At 34.6% G+C, this 13,796-nt stretch overlaps 1 long non-coding RNA gene across 1 annotated transcript in view; it reads left to right on the forward strand.

The window, feature by feature from the left end:
- Positions 1-7,018: 7,018 nt before the first annotated feature.
- Positions 7,019-13,796, forward strand: part of LOC145735886 (uncharacterized) — a 65,649-nt gene continuing 58,871 nt past the window's right edge. The window contains exons 1-2 of the long non-coding RNA XR_014179776.1: positions 7,019-7,191; positions 11,745-12,171. This is a non-coding gene — a long non-coding RNA (uncharacterized LOC145735886). The remainder of the gene's footprint in view (positions 7,192-11,744; positions 12,172-13,796) is intronic.

Raw genomic sequence — 13,796 nt, forward strand, 5'->3', positions numbered from 1 at the left:
GTGTTGCATACATAATTTTTTCTAATTTTGACCAAAAAGCGGTAAAAACCATCTTTTAAAGTGATTTAACACAAATATTCACTTTCATAGCACCTTGTATAAACAGTGACAACGACATGTTATGATGGATGTCGCCCATATGTTTCTACGAAAATGCATAAAAACAGGGAGTGATGAAATGAACTTTTCATAACTAGTTACATAAAGTGATACTTTATGTAACTAGTTACATAAAGTAAAACGTTTTGTCACTCTAATCAGTTTTGAAAAGTGTCACTTTATATGCCAAAATTAGAAAAATAATATTTTGACATTTCAAACGATCACGTTATCTTCAGGATCCGTTTTGTCGCTAAAAAAATGTCACGAAAACTTTAAACTTAAATTTGATGATTTAAAATAGCCACGTGACCATTTGTATGTTAAATATAGTCACGTGACTTGGAAAATATCAGTTTTAACTGAAAAATATGAAACTGTTAATATATATTTTAACATTAACAACGGTCACACTTTTTTAAAATAACTCTTATTCCACTGAGCGTAGCTCCGTGATTTGAAAAGCTACAAAAAATCGTAATTAAAGAAACTTATAGGAAATTTCATCCTCTACAAGATTGTATTAAGGTGCTTTTGCTCTTAAAAGCGTCCCTAAGGAGTTACAAGGCAAAAAGTGACAGGATGCATCAAACTCATCCCTTAACGTCAAGTGACGTTAAAGATAATTTTTAACAATTGAAAAAACGATCAGGTTACCTTTAAAAATAAACTTCATGATTGAAAATTAAAAGAGTCACGCAACAGTTTAAGTTCAAACTGAAAAATGGTCACGTGATCCACCAAATAACATTCTTGACATTTAAAACTATCACGTGACCTTATGAATTCCATTTTTAAGACATGACTTCTACTTGCAAATTTGATGATTGGAAATTTCACGTGACCATTTTTACTGTAAAAACAGTCACTTAATGATAAAAATTTCAGTTTAAACTGAAATACGATCACGTGACCCTTCAAATAATATTTTGACATTTCAAACGATCACGTTATCTTCAGAATCCGTTTTCTATCTTTTCAAAGTGGTGGGAGTAGTCCAAAGTTTGCGTTGAAAGAAATGAAATATCTCGAAAACGGCTAATCGTAGAGACTTTGTTTTTGCGGCATTTTAAAGAGCATTTTCTATCATCTAGAGTGTCCTAAAACAATGTTCCATTTAGTTTTCGGTCTTTTCTAGAGCGCGTTTTTACAAAAATTGCACTTTCATCTTAGATATCTCGAAAAAATCAAATGCACTCGTAGCTTCCTATTACCTATTCAACTTAAACAACGAAAAACAAATCTTTTTTTTTCACACAACGATAGATAATCTGACTGCTTATGGAATAAGTAATAGGAAGCTATACCATTGCATTTGATTTTTTCGAGATATCTAAGATGAAAGTGCAATTTTTGTACGAACGCCCTCTATCGAAAAGACCGAAAACATTGTATTGAGACACTCTACAGGACAGAAAATGCTCCTTAAAATGACGCAAAAACGAAGTTTCTACGATTAGCCGTTTTTGAGACTACTCCCACCATTTTATTTCAGGAGATTCATTCAGCATTTTCCCTTGGCCATATTTACTAATAAACAAATATTTTCGTAGCCATACTATGTTTAGTTTTCGAGAAACAGCCGCTTATTAGGACACCCTGTACAGGGGGGCCAACTAAGAATACAAGGTACAGTATCTGGAAAACGAAAAAACAAACAACAAAAATTTTAGTAAATAATATGGCCATAAAGAATACATCTAAAATATTTTCGTGATTCCACACATTCTTGTAAGAAGAAAGAAAGATGGAGGAAACACCGAGTTAACCTAGTGCCTGTTGGAAGCATACTTTTCATATTTTGTTTTATCAACTAAATTATTAATTTAAAAAGAATATCTGATTTTTTGGTTCTGCATTTTCTTCCTTCCAGTTAAAATTTCAACTTCTAAAATAAACTACAATTGACTCTTCTGCTCATCTAAATAATTTGTTGTATTATGTAACAGCTAATTCATAACATTGTTCCTTACAAAAATTTTTAGCACATTGGGTAGTTTGCGTTGCTTTTTTTGACCAATCACATGCACATGTAAACTTAGCATTAATGAGATACGTACGTACTAAAATTTAGTGCTATATTTTCACTATTTGTAGAAGTGTGAAAACCCACCTCGACATGAAATTTAATAAACAAAAACAATGCAACAAATGAGAGTTGTATTAAAATTACCTTATCTAATAACATTCACGTTCCAAAACTGGGTGTGATTGGTATTCAAATACCACATAACTCAAGTAATCTTTCAATCTACAGCATTTATTAGATCATTGCGGGTGATACTAGTTCAAAGTAGTCAACTCAAAGATGAGTCCAAAGAGTGGTTCAAATCCTTATAATAATAATAATACATTTGTTTAAACTTAACACTTAATGTTGAATTATTTTGTTATATACAAACGTTTTTTTGCAAACAAACGAAAGTAAAATCCTACATAAAGGCCAGTATAGTGCCTGACCTGCGACCTGATTTCTATTGTGAAAAGAAGACGAAGAAGAGGCAAAGCTCGTCCCGTTGAGCCTCAGGCAAGGATTCGTTCTTCGTTTACACGACTATGAAGAAATAAGACGGTACTGACTCGGTACATTCAAATATCGCACTCTCTGGCAATTTATGTCGATTGTTTTTCTGGCTGTTTTTCATGCTAATGCTCGAATCGCTTTGTCCGCCAATATGCACAATAATTCATACTCGAATTACGTAGGAGGTTCGAACACGAAAAATTAAACAATAGACGAGGTGAGGTTCATTCTCGGGTCTGGCCAGCATGGACAATAACTTGACCCGGCTCGCCCTCGTGACGTCACTGCATTCAATGCTAATCAGATCTGAAAGGTCTCATCTTTCCAGTCACTCCTTTCGGATGAATGACGCCTTCTATGCCTGCATTTTTATGTTGATCGTTTTGTAATCATTTTATATTCACATATTTAGTTTTCAAAAGACCAAAAACAAAAACAGGATCATCAACCTGTAACTAACAAACTTTGAATGTGACAATTGAGGTGCAAAATGTTACAGTCAAAACAAAACTTAGAATGATGTCACGACTACCACTTGAAAGTTGAGTTGAAAATTGTCAGAAAAGCGCAATTTTAATCAGGAATATTAGGAACATTTTCCCTTCCGTTCTTGTGTATGTTATATGCAGTTTGTTATGTTACTTTTTAGTATCTAAGATGCAAACATACTTTTAAAATATTAAGTAAAAACAAATACATTCAAGGGTGGACCAGATCAGCTGAATTTTATGCCCGAGGAAATGGTTCTCCACTGAACTAGAACCTTATAAAGATCACCAGAAACTTGTTTTTTTGTTATTATACAAGCACCTAGAGGGTTTTGGTTCGGCAGCTATTAAGATTACCTTGACATGTTCAAGAGCCCTGCGGCGACATCGTTTATGTCCAGATAGACTAAACAACCGCCCGAACTCTAAAAGGGATGTTTAAATGTTTTGGAATGGTTCTCGGGCTCCGGTCCCGATGTTTTCAATCTGTCAGCCGGCCCACCCCCTTCGACGGGGCACCTTCGGACGTAATTTATCTTCATAATTGAGACGAGTTTTAAGTCTCTTGATTGCTTAAACTGCTCCTATTTTTAGGCTGCTCCGCATTCATTCTCCGTGGGTAATTTTACGATTGTTCGGCTCGTAAAATGGCACTTTCTAATCCCTGTACGTGAAGAGGTAGAGATAAGTGTTTTATTAATATCATCGTTGACTGAAAAGGTCCTCGTAACAATGGCTAGTGTTATTAAGCAAACCTGAGGTGTTATTTGAGACGCTGAAATTATATGGCTTGCGAAGGGGGTATGGCCAATTTTAAATATGGATTTTTCTTCCTTTTGTTTGGGTCAGTCTCTTGGACACCATATGTTTTTAGGTGGTCTTTGCGTGTCGAGCTCAATTTTTAAGATTAACTTACCACACAATTAAATAACGGTTGGCAACCATTTATTTATATTTCATTGTGGAACTAATTCTGTTCGACATAACTTTTAGCTTATATTTTTTATTGGTCGACAATAAAGCGCCATAGTCTGCTGTTTAGTCTGATGGAACCAACACAAGAATTTTTCACCCTCTTGAAAGCTTCGAGTGTATTTATAACAGAAACACGGTCAAGTTTAAGGCTCACGTACGTTGTTGTGCACTGGAATCCCACCGCAAGCTGAAGGATGCTATTTTTAAAACGGGATAAAGCTCATGTTGAGGTACATCCACCCGAAATGTTGACACAGACCTTGTTCTCGGGGATATATTTAGTTTTATTGCAGTAGGGTCCTTTTTGGGGGCTTGGTAAAGAGACAGGAAGGTTTTACTTTGCAAATGCAACACGATTATTAATTTAACATTTGTCCATCTAGGCCATCGCTTAAATTTACATGTGACCTCAGGATCAAATCTATTGAATAGCCAATATACGAGTGCCCGAGTCTCGACCTTTCAAAATTGTAAAGCAATTACGCTCAGACATTTAAAAATTGAAAATATTCGAGGATGGTCTCGGGTTTAGTAATCCAGGATTTCCCATAAAACCGTAGGACCATTGGTTTGTTTCTTTAATGTGCTGGTTTCAGTGGTGGTCTTAACGAAAACAAACAGCTTTTGTATATGTTCTCAAGTCAAATTCCTGAGATGAGTTTATTACGTATACAATATGTTCCTTGAACGCTTAACGGTCGTCATTTTGGCCATATTCAGTAGTTTTTTGACTAGCACCAGGACCGTAACAAGACTTTTTACACACCCTCAAACATCTATTTTTCTAACCCAGTAATCAAACGATTTATCAAACCAACATTCCAAATCAAACAAACCTACTATCGAAAGTCGAAATTAATGACATTACGGATCTGATTTCATTGAATGACTATACACGGCAATGTAAACTGTTTAGAATGGATTGTTTACGTGTTTAAGTTTTTGTCGGCCGTTTACAGACACGTTGCTGGTCGGTCCGATGTGTCTCATATAAATATAGCCAAAGCACATGTTTAGCGGTGGCATATGATGGTTTCGGCCTCATGCGAGGGTGTTTTGTAGTCTATTCCCTACGAAGTGTCTTTGTCTACCTTTCGACAGGATGCAACAACTTAAGGATGGATAAAACTTCTAGAAATTAACCTCAAAATACAGTCTGACTATAGTTTCAAACTCCTTTTTTTGTTTGAAATTTTACATGTTAAAAGCCACAACTTTTAGAGTATTTTGTTTCACGGTGTGGTTGGGTCTACAGCACACCTAGAACTTCATCCTGTATTTTTATTGATAACAATGTTGTTGTGAAAGTAGTTAAGAAAATTGATATCAATGTATATACACTTTTTTAATTTTGATTGATTTTTTTATAACTATGCTGTGACATTATATGTAGAAGAAAATCAAGCTAATATCTCCACTTTTCGAAAATTGTGGCCACGCCTAGAAAAAATTCTGAAAATTTCGATTCGGATACATACGAGGTTAGAAGAAGAACAGTTCTGACATATATCTGTTTATTTTAATCACATGTCCATCTGTCACAAACTTAAGAACTGTCAAATACCACTCCACGAAGATATAAAACTACAAAACCTGTTTAAAAGCAACACAGTCAGTGTGAATTGTTATTATTATGCATTTTATAGTTTTATCACTTGTTTTTTTGGCAGGTGACGTATAACTGCCTATTCTTGATATATTTCGATCTGTCACAATCATGATAACTGTCAAATACAACTCCATGATGCTATCAAACTATAAAACATTGCTTAAAAGCAGTACAATCATTACAAAATATACTTCTAGGTCTATGAATACAATTTTGACATATAAAACGTCCATTTTGGACATATTTAAATCTGTCACAGTGGTGGTAACTGTCAAATACCACTTCATAAAAGTATAAATTTACGAAAACCGATCTAAATGCACTATTACAGTTAATACAGTTGTAAATCATATTAAATGCTTATTTATAAGTCCACAAAATTGGACAATCGTGACGTGTATCTGTATTTTAAGCATATTTCATAATCGTTTCCATGAACCTATAAAATGACAAAATTTTCTTAATACTAGTACAATCAGTTAAAACTCACGTTCAATGATCTTTAGAGCTTCATGAGCAGGATTTTTGACAGCTGTGACATAAATCAGCAGTCGGATTGTAAGAATGCTCGATTCGAAGCGAGTTTGTCTCGAAGCATGATTGTAAATGCTGTTTTGTGATACTAGCTAGATAGCATTTTCTATAGTAGTTGACTTGTATTAAGTTCATAAAGTTTCACAAAACAGTGTTTACAGTCAAGAAGCCATAAAGCTCTAAAAGTAACAAAAAAGCTCTAAATCATTTTAAGTACATTTTATATCTTCATGAGTTGATTTTTGCGGGTTGTGACTTATTTTAAAAATCAAAGGACTAAATTTTGTTTGTTTTGAGATCAGCAAATCCACGTTGAGTAGTTCTTGTTGTTTTTTGTTTTTTTTTTTTTGTTACTTTTAAGGGTTGGAAACACTGTATTTGAGGAGATTTTAAAGTTTTAAGATAAAATAACATTTTTCATTTTTTCTTTAAATTAATACAGGCTATTCGTAAGTAATAAACTCTACCAAACATATAATCACAAAGGCCTAGGGACGAAAAAACCAGCACATGTGAAACAGTGTGAGGAACATCTTCAAGACATGGGCTCGGTGGACAAACGTGCTGGTCTCGGAGAGGGTTACGAGATATTTTTAGCTGGCTGGTCCAGACCGAAAATAATATCCCCTTGTCGCCGATACTTTATTTTTGGGAAATATCCGACGCCATTGAAATGATTCAATCGGTTACTTTCCCTTTCGTTTGCAATTGTAAAGTTCGAAACAACGCACTATCCATCTATAAATGCGTCATTAAAATTCCAATAGTAATTAGCAAACCAAACAGTGTGAATGTCTATTTGCTTGGGTACACGGCTTATTAAAATCTCAACTACCTTCTCGAGTATAGGAAAATGTCAAGTACTCAATAATTTAAATGGGTCATTGGATGGTTTCTAGTAGCTAATTGTTGGTAATTTTTGCTTTCTCATCAGAATTTTTTTTTGAGAAAAACAAAAATCGGTGAGTAATGAACAAATCATAAAATTTGATGCTTGCAATTAAAACCATTATCATTTGGCAATACCGTGTCATTTATGGCTGTTTTTGATTAGTTGCCCATCATCCTTGAGCAATATAATAGGCAAAAAAATAATGGACCATGGCTTAATCTATAAGAAACCCCTGGGGTTATTGAAACCTAATCGAATAAAAAATCTGGACTATCTAGGACAATGATGACCATAAAGGGTCCGTTTTGATTAGAGGTCAGGTATTTTTTGGGATCTTTTTTTTAGACCGTGAGATTTTTACCGTGCTTTGTATAGCTGCAGCGGTTTAGGAAGAATTGAATTTCGCATTTTGTCGGAGAAATGTTGTATTAGGATAGGCCGATCCTTTTCGGCTGAACGCAACCCGATGCCCTTAAAAACGTTTTTTATTGTTGGCAGCTTATTACGGATAGTTCGTTTTATACACGTGTAAGGTGAAAGTGCTTTTTTCTTTCGGCATCAAGAACAATAATCAAAAAGGAAATGAAGCGGGGATGATTTTTTTTTTGGTTACCTTCAAGATTACCTCGCACATGTCGCAAAAAAATCGATCTCCCCAAAAAGGAAGCGGCCAAGGAATGTAATTAGCACCCAAATCTATTAGTTACGCTTCCGGAAATGAGTGATTTGTCACCCGTATTCTTTTCATGCAACCATTCAGCCTTGCAAATTGGGTCGAGTTCAATTAAGAAAAAAAGGTACAAACTTTGTGCAGGGCCGATTTTAACCACCTTTGACAAACCAATCAAAATCTTCATTTGTATCTAGTAACTGGCTTAGTAGATGCCAGTGTTGTTGATTTGATTGAGCTGGTTAATTGTTCAGAAACTTTAAAAGAAGACTAAGTGGTTGATTTCTAAAAACCAACATATTTTTCAGAAGAATTAGTTTATTAGCGTCAGAAAAGAAGATTGGAAGAATGTATTGATTTGAGTGAGGTGGCTAATTTCCCTTAACTTTAGAAGAAGACTGATTGGTTGATTTCAATTACCAACACATTTTAAAGAAGATATAAGTTCTATAAATATCAGAGAAGAAGAGAGGAAAAATTGCTAAATTGTACAGTAATTTTGATAGAAGACTGAGTTGCTGATTTCAAAAGCCAAAGAAGATTAGAAGATTACGTTAATTTGAGTGAGCTGGCTAATTGTCCAGAAACTTTAAAAGAAGATTGAGTGGCTTATTTTAAAAATCATTTTAAAGAAGAATTTGAATTTGAGGTTCTATAAGGGCCAGAGAAGAAGACAGGAGAAACATGTTGATTTGATTGAGCTGGTTAATTGTTCAGAAACTTTAAAAAAAGACTAAGTGGCTAATTTCAAAAAACCAACATATTTTTCAGAAGAATTAGTTCTATTAGCGTCAGAAAAGAAGATTGGAAAAATGTGTCGATTTGAGTGAGGTGGCTAATTTCCCTTAACTTTAGAAGAAGGCTGATTGGTTGATTTCAATTACCAACACATTTTAAAGAAGATTTAAGTTCTATAAGCATCAGAGAAGAAGAGAGGAAAAATTGTTAAATTGTACAGTAATTTTGATAGAAGACTGAGTTGCTGATTTCAAAAGCCAAAGAAGATTAGAAGATTACGTTAATTTGAGTGAGCTGGCTAATTGTCCAGAAACTTTAAAAGAAGATTGAGTGGCTTATTTTAAAAATCATTTTAAAGAAGAATTTGAATTTGAGGTTCTATAAGGGCCAGAGAAGAAGACAGGAGAAACATGTTGATTTGATTGAGCTGGTTAATTGTTCAGAAACTTTAAAAGAAGACTAAGTGGTTGATTTCAAAAAACCAACATATTTTTCAGAAGAATTAGTTCTATTAGCGTCAGAAAAGAAGATTGGAAGAATGTGTCGATTTGAGTGAGGTGGCTAATTTCCCTTTACTTCAGAAGAAGACTGATTGGTTGATTTCAATTACCAACACATTTTAAAGAAGATTTAAGGTCTATAAATATCAGAGAAGAAAAGAGGAAAAATTGCTAAATTGTACAGTAATTTTGATAGAAGACTGAGTTGCTGATTTCAAAAGCCAAAGAAGATTAGAAGAGTACGTTAATTTGAGTGAGCTGGCTAATTGTCCAGAAGCTTTAAAAGAAGAGTGAGTGGTTTATTTTAAAAATCATTTTAAAGAAGAATTTGAATTTGAGGTTCTATAACTGCCAGAGAAGAAGACAGGAGAAACATGTTGATTTGATTGAGCTGGTAAATTGCCCAGAAATTTAATTAAAGACTGAGTGGTTGATTTAAAAAAAAAACAACTCATTTTAAAGAAGAATTAAGTTCTATAAACGTCAGAGAAGGAGAGAAGAAGAGAGGAAGAATGTGTTGATATGATTGAGCTGGCTATTTGCCCAGAAATTTTAAGTCCAGTTGTGATCAGAAAAAATCTGCTAACATGGCATACAGGATTTCTTCAGGACAAAGAGGATTTTTTTTTTAGTTACCAACAATTTCTTAAAATACGAACCAACTTAAGGAACATTGGAGTTCATTGTCTTCCCACTTTTGGAAACTCAGCTTAAAGTAACATTTTCATTGTAGTTGTAAAAAGACTTTTTGGTGAGAAGAAAAAAAAATCCGCTATGTACTCTAGAAGTCCGCTAAATCGAAGAATCCTGTTATGTCTCAAATAACCAAGACATTAAAGGAAAAAAAACTAATATTTACCTTAGCAACTGCCTTAAAAACTAGCGGTCCACCAGATCTTCGCAAATAGTTTTAATTTATTTTTTTTCGAACTCAAGGGATCGACGTTCCCACGTACGACTCGGTAAGTGGATACTTTGCTTGCCCATCTTACGCACATGTGTTGCCCGTACTTTAATTATCATCTCTTGTCTCGTTCTTCCTTTTGGTCTAGTGAATGGCGTGGTCCTTTTTTATCAGCGGGACCCATGTGCAAACTGAGGTGCACTGTTGCATTGTCCAGGTACAAAACGTTTTTTGTGTTCGATTAATCTAGGAACGGAACTCCGTGTAGGGTTCCTTCGAAAAAATCTGCCCCTTTCCTGTGTGTGTGAAGAGAAAAAAACGCGGAGGGTAGAGATGCGTGTGCATAAAAAAAGCGGCTTAAAAAACGGTCAGGGGACGCGGCCATCTGGTAACCAGCTTTCGGCTCTTGAGACGGGCCTAGGAGGTCGAAAAAAGCCCCGTCTGGGTCGCATACCCTGAGAATAGATCTTGGCACTGGCTAATTCTCCTGTTACGGTACTCATTTTTTGTTGCTGTTGATCCGATCAACCTGTAACCTACCAACACCTCAAAGTAATTAAAATGCATTTAAATATCACCCCTCTAGTGAAGGCACAATGTGGCAACGATCATTGAGACAGGTCAACGATCCGAAATTTCCTCTGCAGGATAATTAATGAAGGTACCACAGGGCCAGACCACTAAATCTCAAAATCCATCCAAGCCACACCACATATGGAACGCATATCTCGTCAGGAAGTAATCGAGACGATGGGTTCAGAGCGGTCAAGGCTTTCCCCGCTTTCTAAAATTTAAAAACTACCCTTAAATTTCACCCTCCTAATAAGCAGATATCGAGATTTATTGCTGCGATGATGGTATGCCGGGGCGGTTTTAAAACCACCCCACAATACCCACTGACCGCAAAGTCGGTACCTGTCACAACATTCCATTGTCCGGTCGCCTGGGAATCGGTCTCGGACCGGACGCACCAGGTGGATTTTAGTACAGTTAGCATCTTTATTCTAGCGAATATCAAGTGCATCATTATGTTTTAGCTCTGCAGATTACATTCTTAATTAGTTATTTTAGGTGCGCCTTTACAAAAGATTTCCATAGCTCTCAATGTATTAATAAGAAAAATCTGATTTCAATTGTGTACGCCTTTCAGGGTATTTAGAGTCAAAGTTATCATTACCCTCAATAAAAAGTTGTCTCACAACTTAAGTAATTTTATTCAAAGGCCTAAACCTAAACCTGCAGTATTTCAATTCGGAACACCCTGTATATCTGTCTGCAATTGAATTCTGCTTGTCCAAAGCTACATATTGACATACTATGCCTTATAAACAGAGTGTATACTTTTCTAGATATTTAGGGTAAAATTTGTCATCAATAGGAAGTTGCTTCAAAACTGTAGTAATGGCATTCAAAGAGAAGGGAATTGCGTTATTTCAAACTGGATACCCTGTATATTATGCGCAGTTGTATTCACTTTCACGCCCTCTACAGCCAAGCGGTGCCAACTAACTTTACTTGATACAAGATTGTTAAAATTTTACAGTTTTTACTTAACAATCTGCAAATAGGTAATTTTGACCTTTACAGGGTGATTTATTTTTATACTTTAAGCCAATGAAATCCTATTTTGTTCACCCTGAATACGACAGTAGACCAAATTTAACAGTGTATAACTGTGTTATATTTGACCACTCTGTATAGTGTTGACAGCAAACCTAGAAAAATTTTAGTCTGAACGTTGAAAGTTCAATAACTTTAACTAAATTATGGAAAAGGTAAAAATCAATATTTAATTAGTTGTTCTTTTCCAGATATATCCGCAACTCTTTTACCAATGGAATTTTGTATTAGAAACAACGATTCCTGTTGTACTCAATATTCACAGTCGACGAGAGAGCAATATCCAGAAAGAACGGAATACAACAAAGTAGACGATAACAGTTAATGAAAAAATATAGGAAGAATAAAATACAATCTAGTAACTAATATGATGATAAAATTTAGATACAAAAGACAAAAACAAAACAACGTTTTAACAACATTATTCGGAACAGAAACCACAAAGAATCATTGAGACAAAAAGAAGAACACATGGAACAATCAACAAACAAAAAAAGTCGTGTACAAAAGCAAAAGCAGAGTGAAAAGGCAAAAATGCAGATTGACAGGAATAGTGAAAGAAGAATCAAGAACACAAAATAAAAAGAATGAAAACAATAGTGTCTAGTTTAAAATAATGTAAGTATTTACATGGGAAAACCGTTAAAAAAAGGCATTTATGGGTTTAAGTAAAAACAATCTAGGTTAGTTAAAAATATTAGTCTTTTTGGAAAGCTTCTATATGTTTCTTATTGTAAGAGAAAGAAAAATTGAAAAAAAGGTATAGTTTTTGCCTGAAAATACTGTCAAATACTAAAAATACTGTTTTTTTAATTTTCTTCAAAAACCTTCTTCAAATATTGTTTCTATAGTGTGTCTGGGACAATAAGAAGGCCTGCGCAATCTTTACATTTAGCTCCCTTCAATTTTTAGGTTTTAACTTCTTCATACAACTTTAGTTAGGATTCCTGCTTATCCAAAAAGGACAAAACACTTTCAAACACCATAAAACCTAAATTATTTGAAAAGCTTAACCTCAATTGTTCTAAAAAAGAACCACTCACACGACCTAATTTTTATGCCCGTTTTAGAACCTCAAAGTTCACGCAGTCAGCGAATTTGGTGCCATAAAAGCTTGAAAATAATGCAGTTTTAAATGTCGCACTTAATGTAGTTTCAAATAAGAAAATAGTCGTGAAGTTAACGGTCTACTTTTGTTGTCGAGTAGTTTATATGCGAAATTTTCAACGTTTACGCCGTGTGTGTGATTCCAAACCTAAGTAACGACGGCCTCTGTGTAATTGAAGAGATTTATTAGAATTTATCGTATCACGAGTCAATGGGAAAAACGTTGTAACGCGGAAGATGCTCCTTTTTGTCTTTAAAGTCACGTCACAGAGAAAAAGAGAGAGAAAAAGAAAGTATTTGGTTCAAATTAGTCTCAAAGAACTTATTTCAGTCAGATTCTAAATTCTAATCTTGTCCCAAACTTTAAAGTTCCTAATCTGTTTAAAGGGAGGACTTTACGAAAGAGCAGCAGTCCTTTCGTCTTATTTTAGTTTCCCTGACCATCAACCGAAATGTAATTTCGGAATTATCCGGAGATAACAAAGTTTTCGACTTTGGAGGCACACATTGTCACAAAGGTGCTGCTGGTCTATTATGTAATTTCTCATTTAAGAAACTTTTCGCTTGTTTGTTCCTGGTTTCTACGATTCTTAAGCGTTAAATTGCCAAGTTTTAACAACTTAATGCAGTAGATAAGTAAAAATTTACTAGATCCGGTATGATAAAGAGTCGTTGTTCATCCAGTATAAAATCGGAGGCGTTGTAAGCCCCAAAAGAACGGCGACAACATGGGTGTATTGTGCTTTATTTGTATACAAAGTGATCGCATTACTAGTGCTACCTAAAACGGGATTTTTGACCGGATGTCAGCTTAGATCCAAAGCGTATTGATTATATTGAAAAATCTTTTTAGTTCAGTGGTATATCCGCTCACCCGCGTCCTTTTAGGGTCGAATTACCCATGTTGTATCAAGTGGTCACTATTGAAAAACAGTGTAGTTCAACAGGATGTGTGGGCATAATACATTACATAATCATGTGTAATAAATAATCAATTTTTTTTAAAAAGATTCCATGATGGAATTAATGATCTTACGACCTAGTCCCGTCTCTCATAACGGGTTTTGTATTTTTTAAGACATTGATTATCATTGAAGTGAAGTAAAAATTATATTTGGTTAAAAAAACTCTATTTT

This window comes from Ips typographus, linkage group LG11 (genome assembly GCF_016097725.1).
Source record: "Ips typographus isolate SLU linkage group LG11, UJ_Ityp_2.0, whole genome shotgun sequence".
Classification (NCBI taxonomy): Eukaryota; Metazoa; Arthropoda; class Insecta; order Coleoptera; family Curculionidae; genus Ips; species Ips typographus.